General features: G+C 41.6%; 1 protein-coding gene across 12 annotated transcripts in view; it reads right to left on the minus strand.

The window, feature by feature from the left end:
• SYTL2 (synaptotagmin like 2) overlaps window positions 1-17,815 on the minus strand; it is a 122,472-nt gene that overhangs the window by 95,829 nt on the left and 8,828 nt on the right. Inside the window, exon 2 of one of the 12 annotated variants that reach the window (XM_033206444.1) lies at window positions 13,858-13,992. The exons of the other annotated variants lie outside the window; for them this stretch is intronic. The gene's annotated coding sequence lies outside the window, so the exon portion shown is untranslated. The remainder of the gene's footprint in view (window positions 1-13,857; window positions 13,993-17,815) is intronic. 12 annotated transcript variants of the gene reach the window in all.

The raw sequence follows: 17,815 nt of genomic DNA on the forward strand, positions 1-17,815 counted from the left end.
ATCTTCCAATAAAAAAGAACTCTCAGTAGGCTGGGCGCAGTGGCTCATGCCTGTAATCCCAACATTTTGGGAGGCTGAGGCGGGTAGATCACCTGGGGTAAGGAGTTTAAGACCAGCCTGACCAACACAGTGAAACCTCGTTTCTACTAAAAATACAAAAAAATTAGCCAGGATTGGTGGTGCACACCTGTAATCCCAGCTACTTGGGAGGCAGAGGCAGGAAAATTGCTTGAACCCTGGAGATGGAGGTTACAATGAGCCGAGATCACACCACTGCACTCCAGCCTGGGCACCAGAGTGAGAGTCTGTCTCAAGAAAAAAAAAAAAAAAAAAAAACTCTTAGTAAATATTCTGGCTCACAGTGACCTCTAGAAAAATATCTTACTTTACTTGTACCTCCCAGAAAGACAACGATTTAGACTTTTAACTTAAAAAAATACAAAATTCCACAAAGAAAGAGCCCTCACTCAGCTTTGCTGGGTAGAGCACCTTAGCATCTAGCTACAATCTTTGCAGTGATTAAGGATTGGGAGTACAGAGTTACAGAAAAACATCAAACAGCAAGTTCAAAGACACCAATTCAATACCTGGCTATGTGACTCACTAGCTTTGTGAGCTTGGACTTAACATTCAACCAGCCTCTGCCTCAGTATCTCATCCATATAATGAGCATTGGGATGATGAACTCTAAACATCTTTCCTGTTCTAAAGGTCAACCAGTTCCTTATCATCTAAGCTTTTACCATCTAACTGCCATCTGTTCCCTTTTGTACTATCCACTGTAAACATAGCAAACAGCTGTTTTCCAATGTGCCTGCAATAGCTCTTCAAATACGTACTTGAAGACTCTTATGACTGCCCACTTGACTCCCTCTCTTCTAACATAAGTCAGTGGCCCAGATGGAGTCATGTGGTTAGCGAGATGTTTGGAATAACTCATGTGGAGTCATATGTCTAAACCTGGAGCCATAAGGAAGGGAATACACGCAGCAAAGAGCTGCTTGCTTTCTCAACATCTTGTAACTGAGAAAGGCTCATAACTCCCAATCTCATTTCCTGGGAATTCTACCAGCTGCAATAGGATTATAAAAGTTGCAAGAGAAAGGGATTAATAAACTTGATGTGCTGATGATCTAGCTGAGAAAACTGAACCTACACAAAGTATATAACTGATGAATTGTATAGAACAGATTATTACTATGTACTAAATTTGGGGATGTACCCAGTAAGAGTCACAGGAAATTAGACCAAAAAAAATGGTTAGATGAAGCATATAGTCTGCTCCAGGGAAAGCCTGTTGCTCTGTAGGAGGTTAGACTCTGAATCACTGAAGAGGACATGACTTACTTGGGAAACCATGACACCAACCCAGCCTCTAGTTGGGTGCTATCTTCAAATTAGGGGTGACCTGGGGCTCTGCCAATAGAGTTCTCTCAAACCCACCCTAATGGGGTAGTTTAGAATAGACTATCTGACAGGGCAGTGGAGGCAATTGCAAGCCAAATGTCACTTGACCTTTCTATGTTCTAAGTCAATGATGTTCATTTCTCTTAACCTGTAGAGTAACTTTCTAGCCCATTTAATGCAAATCATCGCTCAATGGGGCTCCTATGAAATGTGTCACTTTGAAGTTGCAGCAAGTTATTTTTTCTTCTTTAAACAAGTACTCTTTGGAAACAATAAACCAGTAAGTAAAAATAATTCCAGAAAAGAAATCATAGAAGCAAATGATTAATAAATACCACCCCCACCTGAGATTCTTAGTTTCAGAGTTTTTATCATGTCTTCTTTATTTCAAAATACATATACCCATAAAGCAGGAAATAATTTGAGAACTGTTATCATAATATTTTATGCTTTAAAGATGAACAGTTTTCTTTTTCCTGTTCAGGGACTTTGAATTACAAAATTTCTCAAAGAGGCAGACATGGAGAAAAGTTTCAGCCACCTCAAATCCTGATAACATCCATGAAATTTAATTTGAGATATTTCATAACCAATATTTTATAAACCTATCCTTAAAAATGAAGGGCATGCTCTCAACATTTTCTGACATGGAAATTATTCCAACAGACAAAGAAATAGGCATATCCATGGTAAAAATCTCACAGCTGTCACATTGTTTAGTTCTGCACAAATGAAAAATCCTATTACCCAAAAAAGGTTGGAGACTCTGTAGCTGTAATTTGGCAAGCAATTGCATTTCCACATTGTTTCAGTCATACTCTCCCTCATACAGATATGAACCCTGGAAAATATTTAATTAAACATAATTATGCGGTCTGAAAACTAAGTCAAAATAAGAAGTTAATGTTTTGCCATCTTTAATGTTGTTATGCAATTCATTAGAGAAAAGAGCACACAATCCCTAAATCCCCAACCTCCAAAGATTCAAAGGAGCAGGTTCCGTTTTTTTTTTTTCTTATAGAGACAGGGTCTCACTATGCTGCCCAGGCTAGTCTTGAACTCCTGGGCTTAAGCAACTCTCCCGCCTCAGCCTCCCAAAGTGCCAGGATTACAGGCATAAGCCACCTTGCCTAGCCAGATTTAATTTTTTTTTTTCATTTTCTTTTCTTTCTTTTTTTTTTTTTTTTAGAGACAGGGCCTCTTTCTGTCACCCAGGCTGAAGTGCAACAGCACAGTTATGGCTCACTGTAACTTCAAACTCCTGGGTTTAAGTAATCCTCCTGCCTGAGCTTCCCAAGTAGCTGAGACTAGAGGTACATGCCACTACACCCAGCTAATTTTTAATTTTTTTTTTCATTTTCTTTTCTTTCTTTTTTTTTTTTTTTTAGAGACAGGGCCTCTTTCTGTCACCCAGGCTGAAGTGCAACAGCACAGTTATGGCTCACTGTAACTTCAAACTCCTGGGTTTAAGTAATCCTCCTGCCTGAGCTTCCCAAGTAGCTGAGACTAGAGGTACATGCCACTACACCCAGCTAATTTTTAATTTTTTTTTCTAGAGACAGGTTCTCCCTATGTTTCCAGGGTGTTTCAAACCTCAGGCCTCAAGTGATCCTCATACCTCAGCCTCCCAAGGTGCTGGGATTACAGTCATGAGCCACCACGCCCAGCCAGATCTAAATTTTAAAGGACAACAGAACAAATAATAAAACTTCCCACTTTCTCAAGGTCACAAAAGAGACTTTCACATCACCAAACTCAAAAGAATCCAGATTCTCAAATGGGCATCACATCTCTCCATGAATTGTCCCCTGGTAAGGAAACTTGCATTTATCAAGACTTTTCTGCTTGCTTGGGCTTGATTTCTACTATTTGTCTGGTATTTGAGGGAAGAAAAAAAAATCATTATATGGCTGGGGAAGTACAGGAAGTAAGTCTCAAACATGAATTTGAATTTGTATTTCTTTCTGACAAAAAAAGTTTATTAGAGGTTTATATAGAGGTAAAAGAAAAGCAGAATTTCCAGGAATTGCTCCAGGAATTCATGGAAAGTGGATCCATTCCTCATTTTTTTTCTAATAAAGAAAACCAAGAAAAAACCATAAGGAGATAGTCTTTCAAAATGCCTAGGTTCCCATTCCTTTACAATATCACTAAGGAGAGGTTAAGTGGCTGTACTTTGATCTCCACATTTATATTTCAGAATTATTGCCTACTGTGTGGCCTTGGGCAAGTTATTTAGCTTCCTCACTGGTAAAATATCTACTTAAACTTGTGTTATAAGGATTACATGCACTTGTATGTATAAAGGACTTAGTCTGGCATGAGTCCATAATGAACCTTGTATTAGCTGTAATACTTATATTAGCTAATATAAGTATTAGCTGTTATTATTACCACCACCACCGCTAAATTTATTTTCAGCCTCTCAAATAAAGTCACATAGCCCCACGGAATAATGTTTGCGCTTTATTTTCTGAAATGATGATGGCCTGGCTCCAGGCTCACCATCAGATCTAAAACAAACGGAACTCTCTCAGTCAGAGCACACTAATGTGAACTGGGGTCTCAGCTGCTCTGTGATCTGGGCAGCAGAAGAGGCCAGATACTTAGGCCCAGTAGCCTGAGTTGCACTCATTTAACAAATGTTAATTGTGTCCCTAGTCTGTGCCAGGCAGTGTACCAGGTGCTGAATTTATTTGCTCATGATCAGCACTTTCACTGCATTCTCTAGAGCCCAAGGCTGTATTTTTGTTTTGTTTTGTTTTGTTTTGTTTTGTTGTTTTTTTGGGTTTTACTACTATAATGTGCTGCTTATGTTAAAAAAAGAAAAAGTTACATAGGAAACATTTTCCAGGATGAAACTAACAAGAATAGTAAAAGCCACTCCAAACCATCTATTTCTATTTTCTTCCTTATATTTCTACAGTATAAAAATTTTCACCTACTTTTTAAATTTGATAAAGCAGATTATTCCCAGATGGGTTTTTGCCAAATATCTACAAGAAAGGATGACTTTATGTGAGCTGGCTCTGAAATAAGCAAACTGACAGAGCAGGCCACCACTCCCCTTCCCTCACATCTAACAAACTGCAAATAGTGCTAGGAATCCCACAGGACTCAGGAAAGGTAACACACAAGCACAGAGCATACACATAAGCCAGGGGAATCTCCTGCTGTAAAAACTCTGGGTAGGCACCAGAAGCTTAAACTTCTTCATAGAAGAGCCTTAACATTCACTGAGGCTCAGGTAAGATTTAACCACTTATATAAGACCTGATCTAATGATTATTATTTTATGAAGTTGCATCATTGTGTTCAGGAAGCACAGGGAAGAAAAAGAGCACAGACTTGGGAGTCGGGCCTGAGCTTGAATTCCAAGCTACTACTTAAAAGCTGTGAGACTCTGGGCAAATATTTAACTTCCCCAAGTCTAATTTTTCTTATCTAGGTTATATGGCATCAAATTTATACCTCTGAAGATCTTTGTAAGAATTAAAACAATAATGCATGTTAAACACCTAGCTGATATCTGACATACTGTAGAAACTTCACACGATATATGCTCTGACCACCTGTTATTTTGGGGCAGGAAAAATGTCCGAAGAACTCCTCCCCTGATTTAGAGAAATAATGAAAGTGAATCCGAGGCAAATATTGCCCCTCATTTTTCTAAGAGTCTAATTCTGATAAGTGATATTTTCAGGACTCTGACAGTACCTGAGATATTATCAAAAATGCAACCAAACCTTCTCTAATAGCTCTTTGTCCCCCAGATTTTACAGTGGGCAATCAAGAAGGCTTCAACTTTCTCCTGCAGAGCACCATGAGCTTTGGAACCGGAGCCCACATCCTCTCAGCTCCTCTGTTCTAGTCTCTTTCTATCCAAATCCCAAATGCACCTTCTAAAAACAAAAAAAGATCAACCGTTTCACTCCCCACAATCTATACACAGGATGGCACAGAGTGAAAGTACGCAATTTGCCTCAACTTCTTTTCATTCACTCAGTAATATCTGTCAGGTCTGAGGCTTGACTGATATATACTTTAAAATAAACTTAAATATATCAGGAAGCTGAAAGACTTTATAGTTCTTATATTTCCCAGGGTCTAGGTTTAAAGTCAAAAGGATGGAATTTGGGCTCATGCCTGCAATCCCAGCACCTTAGGAGGCCAACGCTGGAAGATGGCTCGAGCCCAGGCATTCAAGAGCAGCCTGGGCAACACAGCAATACCTCATCTTTATAAAAAATGTTTTAAATGATCCAGGTGCAGGGGCATGCAACTGTAGTCCTAGCTACTCAGAAGCCTGAGGCAGGAGGACTGTTCAAGCCCAGGAGGTCAAGGCTGAAGAGCTAGGACTTACAGGTGTGCAGCTCAAACTGACCATATTACTCTGGGCAAGCTATTCAATTCTTCTGAATTATAGTTTCATCAGCTGTGGAAACTAATAATACTTCCTACCTTATAGGATTATTTTAGCAATAAATGATATTATATGTGAAAACATTTTGAAAACTGTAAAGTTCTATACAAATGTTATATTAGAAAATGTTAGTCTTTTTTAGCCAGGAGCAGTGGCTCACACCTGTAATCCCAGTGCTTTGGGAGGCTGAGGTGGGAGGATCACTTGAGGTCAGGAATTCGAGACCAGCCTGGCCAACATGGTGAAACCCCATCTTTACTGAAAATGCAAAAATTAGCTAGGCATGGTGGCAGGCATCTGTAATCCCAGTTACTTGGGAAGCTGAGGCACAAGAATCATTTGAACCCAGAAGGCAGACGTTGCAGTAAGCTGAGATCACGCCACTGCACTCCAGCCTGAGTGACAGAGTGAGACTCCTTTCAAAAAAAAAAAAAAGAAGAAGAAGAAGGCCGGGCGCGGTGGCTCAAGCCTGTAATCCCAGCACTTTGGGAGGCCGAGACGGGCGGTCAGGAGATCGAGACCATCCTGGCTAACACGGTGAAACCCCGTCTCTACTAAAAAATACAAAAAACTAGCTGGGCGAGGTGGCGGGCGCCTGTAGTCCCAGCTACTCGGGAGGCTGAGGCAGGAGAATGGCGTAAACCCGGGAGGCGGAGCTTGCAGTGAGCTGAGATCCGGCCACTGCACTCCAGCCCGGGTGACAGAGCAAGACTCCGTTTCAAAAAAAAAAAAAAGAAAAAAGAAAAAAAAACAAAGAAAAGAAAAGAAAAGATAAAAGAAAACATTAGTCTTTGGTATAATTGTCCCTTTTGTCAGCTACAGCCTATGTGATCTAATAAAATCTTAAGAAGTCTGTTTATACGCAGCTTCCCCAGCTGGCCATACCCCACCTGGTCACTCATCTGTCTCATAGCACACCTTAGTCTATACCCACTGATCTCAAGACTAGAAAGTTTTTGTTGTTGTTGTTGTTGCTGCTGCTGCTTGAGAAGGAGTCTCACTCTGTCACCCAGGCTGGAGTGCAATGGCACAATCTCGGCTGACTGCAACATTTACCTCCCAGGTTCAAGAGATTCTCCTGCCTCAGCCTCCCGAGTAGTTGGGATTACAGGTGCACACCACCACGGCAGCTTTTTTTTTTTTTTTTTTTTTTTTCCTTTTCAACAGAGATGGAGTTTCACCATGTTGGCCAGGCTGGTTTTGAACTCCTCACCTCAAGTGATCCGCCTGCCTCAGCTTCCCAATGTGCTGGGATTACAGGCATGAGCCACTGCAACTGGCCTATACCCACTGATTTCAAGTTCAGTTTTTTTTGTGAGCCCTCCCATTCCCTGTTCATTTTCAAACAAATGGATCATCACAGCTTCTGACACTCTCAAAGTTCAAAATGTTAAAGCTTGACACTTATTTCTAAAAGGTGAAATCTGATTTCGTTTATGGAATGACAAAAAAACCGTGAAACTTTTTTAAGCACCCTCTTCACATGCCTAAATACATAGAGTCTTGAGAAATAGGCCCTTCTCTTATGTAAAGATCAATAACTTCTCAGAGTCTTTAATATCTTCAGAGTCTTAGCCAAAAACAAACCAAAAATAAACAACAATTGGCTTCACATATGTGGCATTTCATGGTGTGTTGAAGGGATCTCCAAGTCCAGTCCCAGGTTTGATGATTCACTAGGATAACTCAATAGGACAACATATAGTCATATTCACAGCTATGACTTATTACAGTGAAAAGATACCAAGCAAACTCAACAATGGAAAAAGGTGCATGGGATGAAGTCTGGATAAAACCAGGTGGGAGCTCCCATGGGTCTTCTCCAGGAGGAGTCACACTGGACACACAGGTTGTGACAATGCATCTGAAATGTTACCAACCAGACAGTTCATTAGAGAGATTCAGTGTCCAGAGTTTTTAATGCCCAGAGAGGACAAGTCATGTAGGCACCCCTTCCCTGGCATGTACCCAAATTCCAGACTCCCAGAAGAAAAGCAGGTGCTCAGCATAAACTATATTCCTCGCACAAACAGTTTAGGCACAGTGAGCTACTCCTATCATTTAGATCTGTGGGAATCCTCCTGAAATCCAAGTTCCTTAATGCCAGCCAAAGGCCAACTTGCAAGCAGGCCTTTCTATGGATAGGCAGTTTCACACCTACTAAGTTAATTCTTTTCTGCACTCATGAGAATAAAAAGCCAAATATCTAATTAATTGATAACTGCCCACTGACCACTAAATTCTTACAGCCAATCAATGTACTGAAAACCTTAAAAAGACAGTGAACATAACTTAGCACTTTAAAATATATTCATTTAACACACTTGTAATATCTCAGCCTTCTGGGCTTTGGGCATTAAGGAAATAATAAGTTCCTTTAGTCCCAGCACTCTAAGAACTTTTGTAACAAAAGGGAAGATGAGATGAGGACATAGAGAATGATAACACACAGTGGTATGTGATGAGGGCCATAAAAGAGGTATAAGCCAAACATTAAATCAGTTAAAGGAGGGAAAGAAAACTTTCTACCGTGATGAACCAGGAAGATTTCAGGAAGAATTAGCATAAAGCTGCAGTTTTAAGAACAGCTAGGATTTCAGAGTTTGAGACAGGGTTAGGAAAAGCTCAACAAAAGGGACCTAAAAGTCCATTAAAAAGTCCAATCTCCTTAATGACATGTACAACACTCTTCACGATCAGTCCGCTGCCTACTTCACTGGCCTCAGCACCTGCCAGCCTTGCCTTGAACATGAAACCATGCTCGCCATACTATTTCCCAGCCTTTTGACCTTCTGATTCCTATTCACCCAGGTCTCCTCTCAAATGCCACCTCTTCCAGGAAGCCCTACCTTGGCACTTGATCTCCCTTCCCTCTTACCACCCCCCACCTCCTTCCTCTGTGCTCACATCTGACTATGAACATCACACTGAGGGGTAATTACAGACATCTATTTTCCCCACTGGACCCTCAGCCTAAAACAATTTGACACACAAACATAGAAAACACTCAGTGAGTATCTGTCAAATAAATTAACTCTTATCTCTAAATCTGATATTCTTCCCACTAAAGCATGCTTCCCCTTTTATCAACAAATGTTCACTGTTTAATAATAGTTTAAAGAGAATAGCAAGAGATTTTCTGTAAAGATCAATCATACCATACTTAAGTATTAAACTAAGCTCACACCCTTGGTCACTGCATCTACAGGTAGTGATGCACACAAACACACCCTCGAGGACCTGACCATTCCCACACACAGTTCATCAGTTTTGGTGCTTTGGTCTCAAAGGAAAGAGACCAAACCAGAATCTATCAAACGACTAGACTGAGACTTGACTAACACAGTGAAAGGGCTTGGGGACTGGCACATGAAAGAGTCCAGGTTCGAAGGTCTAATGTTCCAAAAGCCCAATGTAGGATGTCTCCAAGAGTTTCCTGGGTTTCTGCCGCCCAGGCTGGAGTTCAGCAGCACAATCATGGCTCACTGCACCCTTCATCTCCTAGGCTCAAGTGATTCTCCCACCTCAGCCTCCTGAGTAGCTGGGACTACAAGTGTGCACCAACATGTCCTGCTAAATTTTTTCTTTTTTTTTTTTGGAGAGATGGGGTCTTGCTATGTTGCTCAGGCTGGTCTCAAACTCCTGGGTTCAAGCAATCCTCCTACCTTGGCCTCTGAAACTGCTGAGATTACAGGCATAAGCCACCATGCCTGACCCCCAGGAGTTCAAAATGTACAACTTACTCCCTATGCACTGAATGTCAGCCCAAGACTTGCTTTTAGTTCCTGGCTGCTCAGAGAGCGGACTTGCGGAAAGTATGCCAGAGGGAAAAAAAAAAAAAAAAAAAAAAAAACCACATCCACTCACTTCACTCCTCACTTCCTCACACACCAAGCAAATACCTATGCTTAGTTCCACAGTAGGGTCACATCTGTCCCCTGCAGAATCTGACCGGTAGAGCCACGTCTCCTCCACACCCTTGGCTCCTGGCCACACATTATTAATAGTTCATGTGGAGATGCAGGTGACTGTCTTCACATTGAGGCACCTCTAGTAACCAAGGCTAATCTCCCCAGTGGCTTTCCCCAAGGGACCCAGGTAATGTCGAGTTTTCCCTCTGGCCTGGATAAAGCAGACAACTATCAGGAAAACATAAACAAAGGCCTAGAAACACAGAAACACACATCTGTGTGTACCTGGGTCTGATCCTGACTGCTTAGGGAGAAGGGCCACCTAGCTTCTTGTCATTTCCCATAGACGATAGTTTTGCAGTCTGAGTCTCTCTGCTCCTCCCCCTAAGAAACTCAACAGCTGCTAACCACAATAGTGCATGCTAAGCACAAGAAATTCTACAAAGCACTAACCAAATTCAGCATGCGTTAGGCGTCAACTATCCCTAGAATCTTAAACTCAATTCTGGAGATACACAAAGGGGTCTTCAACATTTTTTTTTTTTTTTAATTCAAGCTTCAATCATTTTGCCAGAAACACACCTGGTCCTTTATTGAAAAGTGGTAAATATGCTTAACTCAAGGTAAGACATATTTATATTTTTGGAATAATTTGGCTCCGATGTGATCCAGTCCATAAATTAGTATATGGAGTCACCATTTTCCAACACATTATGTGCTTTCCTATAGAAGTCTTGAATAACAGCACCATCTCTACAAGTACCATTCTCTTTTACCAAAAAAGCTTTAATATATGTTATCTCCTTTGTACACACAAGTGCAAACAAGTATGCCAATCAACCCCAAACCCATCTTTCATACTGCAAGCAGTGTTATTATCATAAAGAGAAATTTCATTATCTCACTCACAATATTGAGAAACTTCAAAGACAAAGGGCAGCCTCCAAGATAAAGGGTAAGATTGTAGCCTCATTTCACCTTTGGTCTTTGATGAAACTCCACTACATTAGCAGCGCCACCAACCATAACTTACCTGCCCTGGGTGCCAACTCAGTAGTCTCTACCTGTTTTTTTTTTTTTTTTTTTTGAGATGGAGTCTTGCACTGTCACTGGAGTGCAATGGCATGATCTTGGCTCACTGCAAACTCCGCCTCCCGGGTTCAAGCAATACTCCTGCCTCAGCTTCCAGAGTTGCTGGGATTACAGGCACCCACCACCTTGCCCAGCTAATTTTTTGTATTTTTAGTAGAGATGGGGTTTTACTATGTTGGCCAGGCTGGTCTTGAACTCATAACCTTGTGATCCGCTCACCTCGGGCTCCCAAAGTGCTGGGATTACAGGCACGAGCCACCGCGCCCGGCCTCCCCATTCTCTTAGTATCCCTTCTCTCCCTGCCTCCGTGCCTTTGAACTTGAAACATCCTTCAACATTTCCTCCCCACCACACGCTCTTCTTTCCTCCTTTTTCTATATATATATATTTTTTTTTTTTTTAGCCGGAGCCTTGCCCTGTTGCCCAGCTGCAATGCAGTGGCATGATATCTGCTCATTGCAACCTCTGCCTCCCAGATTCAAGTGATTCTCCTGCCTCAGCCTCCTAAGTAGCTGGAATTACAGGTGCCTACCACCAGGCCCAGCCTCCCAAAGTGCTACGATTACAGGCATGAGCCAATGCACCTGGCCCTCAGTGTCTTCTTAACCTAGCAAACTCCTACTCAGCCATAGGTCTAGCTTATCTGTTACCTTCCTACTCTCCCTGGCAGTTGCTTTCTCAGCAATCTCACAATAAGCTGCATGCATTTCTACTAGAACACTCACCACACTGTACTATAAGTACTACTTCACCATTGTCACCTTCAATAGCCAAGAGGAAGGGAAGGAAAGAGAAGGGAAGAGAAGAAAGAAAGAGAAGGGAAGAGAGGAAAGGAAGAAAAGGAAAAGGAAGAGAACTGACATTTATTTAATAGTGACTTTATGCAAGACACAAAGTCAGAGGCATTAATATATGCATTACTCCATCTTGTGAGAAAATGAATGCAATTTTTTCAGAAAAGGAAGTTGAGACTCCTACCCCAAAGAAACTCAAAAGCTGCTAACCACAGTCAAGTTAGTTGCTCTATAATACAACTAGTAAGTGGATTCATGTTTAAATTCAAGCTCATCTGATTCCAAAGCCAAGTTTATTTCCACCACAAAGTGGCCTCTATGGGAAACATGGACACTAGCCGGAAACATCTTTTTAACCATAACCCCTCTCCCATCACCTTGTTGGCCACTATGCTACATAACTCTAGCTTCTGACCTTCCACCTATAATTGCACCTCAAAATCATCTGCTATAACCATCAGACGGCAAGGTGTTGCTAGGATTCTAGAAAGGATACAGTGAATACATTTGCAGAAAGGTAGTATGACACTATTTCAAAAAGGTTCAAGAATACATATTATAAAGCTGTAAAAATGTGTCATATTTAAGTGGTCCTGCTAGGACAACTCATACAAAAATTCTTTATCTTTATAAAATCCTCATATCATGTACAACATGAAGATCAACTTCATTTCTACTCAAATTCTTCACTATATTCCCTCTCACTTATCAAGCTGCGATGCCCCAAAATAAACTGTAGTTAGGTAGAACTTCTTGCCAGTTCTCCACAGTATTTCAGTTGCTCTTGTCCCAGGTGGTGCTACTTCATAACTGCAGGAATAAGTGGCTGACTCCTCAGGCCATGGAGCATTGGGAGAACCCTGTTGTTTTTCCTGGAAGATTATGTCAAGCGCATCATTACATCTCTATGGTAACAGAAATATCCCGGGTTTTCTGGAACAGCCCTAGTTTTGAATATTTATAATCTGTTTCAAGACTCATGACAAACATATGTCTTAACACAGGATTCAGTAAGCATGAATACAACATCTTTCCTTTAAAGAACTCCCCCAAAAGAGGCAATACTGGGTTGTGAAAAGAGCACAAGTTTTTCAGTCAAAGTAACCTGGGCTCAATTGTTTGTTTGGCCATTTACTACCTCTATGACCTTGGGCAAAGGACTTCTCTGTGCTTCCATTTCCTCATCAGTAAAGTGGATAATTATCACCTACTTTAGAGAGTAGTCCTGCCAATTAGAGGAACAAGGATATAGCAAAGACTGACACAGAGTATGCACTCAATAGATAATGAACATTCTGTTTATTCTGTTGTTATTTGTAGCATCCCTAACAGGAATGGAAAAGAAAGATACCATTTTTGCTTTTCTAAGTAAAGGACTATAAATTATGTGATTTACCTGTATTCAACTTCCTAAATGCAACACTTCAGTTACTACATCCCAGGTGGTGTTGATTCTTAAATAGTATACTAAGTTGCTGACTCATCACTTTGTAGTCTGGTGTCACCCCCTAATACTTCCTGAAATACTTAAACTTTATTAATTATTACTGTCTCTGTGTAACAAAATTTTCTAAATTTTTGCAACAAGCCCATTTTCAAGGGTTATCTTGTGTAGTCGAAACACTATCCCAAGCTATGTACCCTCATTCTGCATCTAGAACTCACTTTACAGCTCCGTGATTTCATGAACAGAAGAGCAGAATACAAGTAGGGTACAGATAGCATACAATCGTATCAGATTATCTTCCAATGATCCAAGGCATGGGCTCTGGAATCAGACTGCCTGGTTCAAATCTCTGTTGTTCTCCTTATTGGCTGTGTCACCTTGGGCAAGTTATTTAATTCATATGGGCCTCAATTTCCTCATCATAAAATAGAAACAATCATAGTACCAAAAATAGTATCAATAATAGATTATTGTGAGGATTAAATAAATTGATGTAGGTACAGTGCTTGGAATACTGCCTGGTACATAGTAAGTGCTCAGTAAATGTCGCACATCCTCATCATTCCCTTGCATCACAGGGTTGGAAAAAAACAGTCTGAAGCAATTACACATGATACGGTATGTTACATTAGCAACCAAAAATACCAGATCAGGTAAAATACCTTTAAAATAACTAAAGAAAATGAATCTACCTAACCAGTTACTACCTCTAGGTGCCATAATAGCAGTAGATCTACGTATTTGCAGATTGAATGCCTGTGGCTCCAACTATTCATAACTTACCTTGAAGATGTCTTGTAGAAATTGTAGTTAAATCAATAGTAGCACCAGACAGGAATGAGGTGGTGAGTCCTTGGCTGGTAAGTCTTTGGTCAGTCACCAAGCAACAGCATCTCAATCTGTTTTTGCTGGTTTTCACTAAATACAGAACCATATTTAATCCTCTAAACAATCTTGTAAAACAAATCTGATCTTGTAAAACAAATCTTATAGACACATGGAGGGAATTATATGCTATGACAACACTTGCAGTCTTCGGGATAGTAAAGGTCTCAGGATGAAAACCCTGAACATGTTCCAAAACAGCAGAACTGAAACAACCCTAGACTATAAGTAAAAGGGGCCGGGTGTGGTGGCTCATGCCTGTAACCCCAGTGTTTTGGGCAGCCAAGGTGGGAAGACTGCTTGAGCCCAGGAGTTCAAGACCAGCCTGAGCAACACAGTGAGATTCCATCTCTACAAAAAAAAAAAAACAAACAAACTAAAAACCCAAACGTTTTATAAAACTCAACTGAGTGGTAAAGAATCTGCCCTAAGAAATCTAACACACTATAGCTCAGCCTTGCTCCCAACACAGATCACTGGCAGAGGGAACGGGAATTGTCAGGGAATAGATTTGACTCAGCAACTTAGCTTGGCCTGGGATCCAGCCCATGCCCTCAGCCTCACAGCCCTGTTTAACCAAGTGACTCAGCCAGAGGCAGGAGAGCCCAGGCGCCTGTGGCTGGAAGGGATGGCAGCACAAAACACATCTGTCTAATCAGAAGCTAGCGGTGCTGGCGTCCATTCTGTCAAGACTTACAGTAAAAGAATGCTTCTGCAAGGGAAAAAAGAAACTTATATTCACTCAGAAATGAAGCGATGCCTTTCTTCCCCTCTCCAACTCAGAAGGCAAATATGTGGAATTGTTTGCTAGGTCTTATATCTACCTACCCTCAAATATTTCCTGATGCATTTATAGAAAGAGGACAACTTATCTAGGAATAATAAACCAAATTTATACTAGTAGCTACAAACTACAGCTACAAAGTGTTTAGAAAGTATAACATTAGGAAATGCTCTTATTTTGACCTCTTTTATCTCAATCATCAATACAAGGGATGACACATAGGAAAGTGTTTTTGTAGTTTGCAGGTAGTTCACATATGTGAAGAAGTCACTGCGGTCATCTGAGGACATTGTACCACATTTCAGCAGAGTGACTCATTCATTCTTTTATTTGTTCATTTACTAATTAATTTAAAATACTCATACTAAGTTCCCATTGAGTGCCAGGAACAGTGCCAGGCTATGTGGATACAGAAATAAACCACAAAGTCTGAGTCCTCAGGAGCTCAATCTTTTCCCAAATTGTTCTTTTCATCTCCATCCTATTCCAACCACAGTTGCACGTCTCTTTGCTCCCTTTTTCCTTCTCTCTCTCCCCTTCTCCAGGTCTGAGCCACTTAAGAGTGAGGTCATGTGCTTCTCCCACATTTTGCAAAAGTTCTAGCACAGGTCCAAGTGCCCAAATGGGCACTAGGGAAAAATACTGTATTTAGTGACTTAAGAGGCAAATATTTAGTGAAACACATGGCTTCATTACCATTTTTTAAACCTGTTTTCATTATACTGTATTTCTGTCAACCTACCTTCCCCCAATTCTCTTAAAGCAGTTCTCCTAACAATCTCAAGAGGTTACAGATTAATAACAACAAGTAAATGAGCAGAAACCACTCTCCTCTCAATGATCTGTGGATCATGTGTCCTGCATAAGGGCAATCAATAGAGGAGACCCTTAGAAAATTAGGAGGAGGCATCAAAAGCTTGAAGCAACAGGAAGTGGAAACATTTTCTGACATCTGATTCATCTAGATGTGGAAATTCTCTACCAGACTTCAACTTGGGAAACGATGAATAGAAAATAACCCAGAATCAGATTTTTAAGACTGGAAGGAACCTTATCTGGTCCAACTCTCTAACTTCATAAAGAAACTAAGGCTCAGGGAGAAAGTGTGACTAAATCCAGATTGCAGATTGTCTTTGACAGATGCAGAAGTTGAAACCAAGCCACCTGCCTCCCAATGTAGGGCCCATTGTCTCCTTAGAGCAGCCAGGAGCACAGCACATGCCTAAGAGCAGTCCTTGAGGCAATGGCTACTGGTACTCACATGCCCCCATGGGTACACTGCCTTTCCAGTTACTTTCATTGCTTTCTCCTAGCAAGCCTCTGCCTTGCTTAGGGCAACTCAAGACAGCTCCCAGGAGCTCTGAGACTCCCTGTGTAACTGAACAACAACTCCCTTGAGTGGCAAGCCTGCTTTCATTCTATAAAATGGGACTATCTTCTGTCCTCTTCTGTTCAGGATTGTGATGAAGATCAATGAGATACTAGCCACCAAGGAAACCTACATTCTTTGAAGAAAACTTGAGTCCTAATAGAGCATTTATATCATGATTAAGTCCTACTAATATCAAGAGTTGGATTCCAGAATTTTATAAAGACTGATGTTTTTATTGCCTCTATGTTTAAACATTTTAAAAATATTAAGAGCAGGGGGGCGCCCAAGATGGCCGAATAGGAACAGCTCCAGCCTCCAGCTCACAGTGTGAGAGACACAGAAGACGGGTGATTTCTGCATTTCCAACTGAGGTACTGGGTTCATCTCACTGGGGCATGTCGGACAGTCGATGCTGGTCCACGGGTACAGCCCTACCAGCAAGAGCTGAAGCAGGGTGAGGAATTGTCTCACCTGGGAAGCACAAGGGGGAAGGGAATTCCTTTTCCTAGCCAAGGGAAATTGAGACACACAACACCTGGAAAATCGGGTAACTCCCACCCTAATACTGCACTTTACCAAAGGTCTTAGCAAATGGCACACTAGGAGATTATATCCCACACCTGGCCCAGAGAGTCCCACGCCCACGGAGCCTCCCTTATTGCCAGCACAGCAGTCGGAGATCTAACTGCAAGACGGCAGCAAGGCTGGGGGAGAGGCGCCCGCCATTGCTGAGGCTTAAGTAGGTAAACAAAGCCTCCGGGAAGCTCGAATTGGGTGGAGCCCACCACAGCTCAAGGAGGCCTGCCTGCCTCCGTAGACTCCACTTCCAGGGACAGGGTATAGCTAAACAAAAAGCAGCAGAAACCTCTGCAGATGTAAAAGTCCCTGTCTGACAGCTTTGAAGAGAGCAGTGGTTCTCCCAGCACAGAGGTTGAGATCTGAGAACGGACAGACTGCCTGCTCAAGTGGGTCCCTGACCCCTGAGTAGCCTAACTGGGAGACATCCCCTACTAGGTGCAGAACGACACCTCACACCTCACATGGCTGGGTATACCCCTGAGCGAAGCTTCCACAGTAAGAATCAGAGAGCAACACTCGCTGTTCAGCAATATTCTATCTTCTGCAGCCTCTGCTGCTGACACCCAGACAAACAGGGTCTGAAGTGGACCTCAAGCAAACTCCAACAGACCTGCAGCTGAGGGTCTTGACTGTTAGAAGGAAAACTAACAAACAGAAAGGACACCCATACCAAAACCCCATCGGTACATCACCATCATCAAAGATCAAAGGCAGATAAAACCACAAAGATGGGGGAAAAGCAGTGCAGAAAAGCTGGAAATTCAAAAAGTCAGAGTGCATCTCCCCCTCCAAAGGAACGGAGCTCATCGCGGCAATGGAACAAAGCTGGATGGAGAATGACTTTGACGAGTGGAGAGAAGAAGGCTTCAGTCGATCAAACTTCTCAGAGCTAAAGGAGGAACTACATAACCAGCGCAAAGAAACTAAAAACCTTGAACGAAGAATGGCTGAATGGATAACTAGAATAATCAATACAGAGAAGACCTTAAAAGAACTGATAGAGATGAAAACCATGCCACGAGAACTATGTGACAAATGCACAAGCTTCAGTAACCAACTCGATCAACTGGAAGAAAGAGTATCAGTGATTGAAGATCAAATGAATAAAATGAAGCGAGAAG

Source organism: Trachypithecus francoisi, unplaced genomic scaffold (genome assembly GCF_009764315.1).
Source record: "Trachypithecus francoisi isolate TF-2019V2 unplaced genomic scaffold, Tfra_2.0 Lachesis_group8, whole genome shotgun sequence".
Taxonomy (NCBI): Eukaryota; Metazoa; Chordata; class Mammalia; order Primates; family Cercopithecidae; genus Trachypithecus; species Trachypithecus francoisi.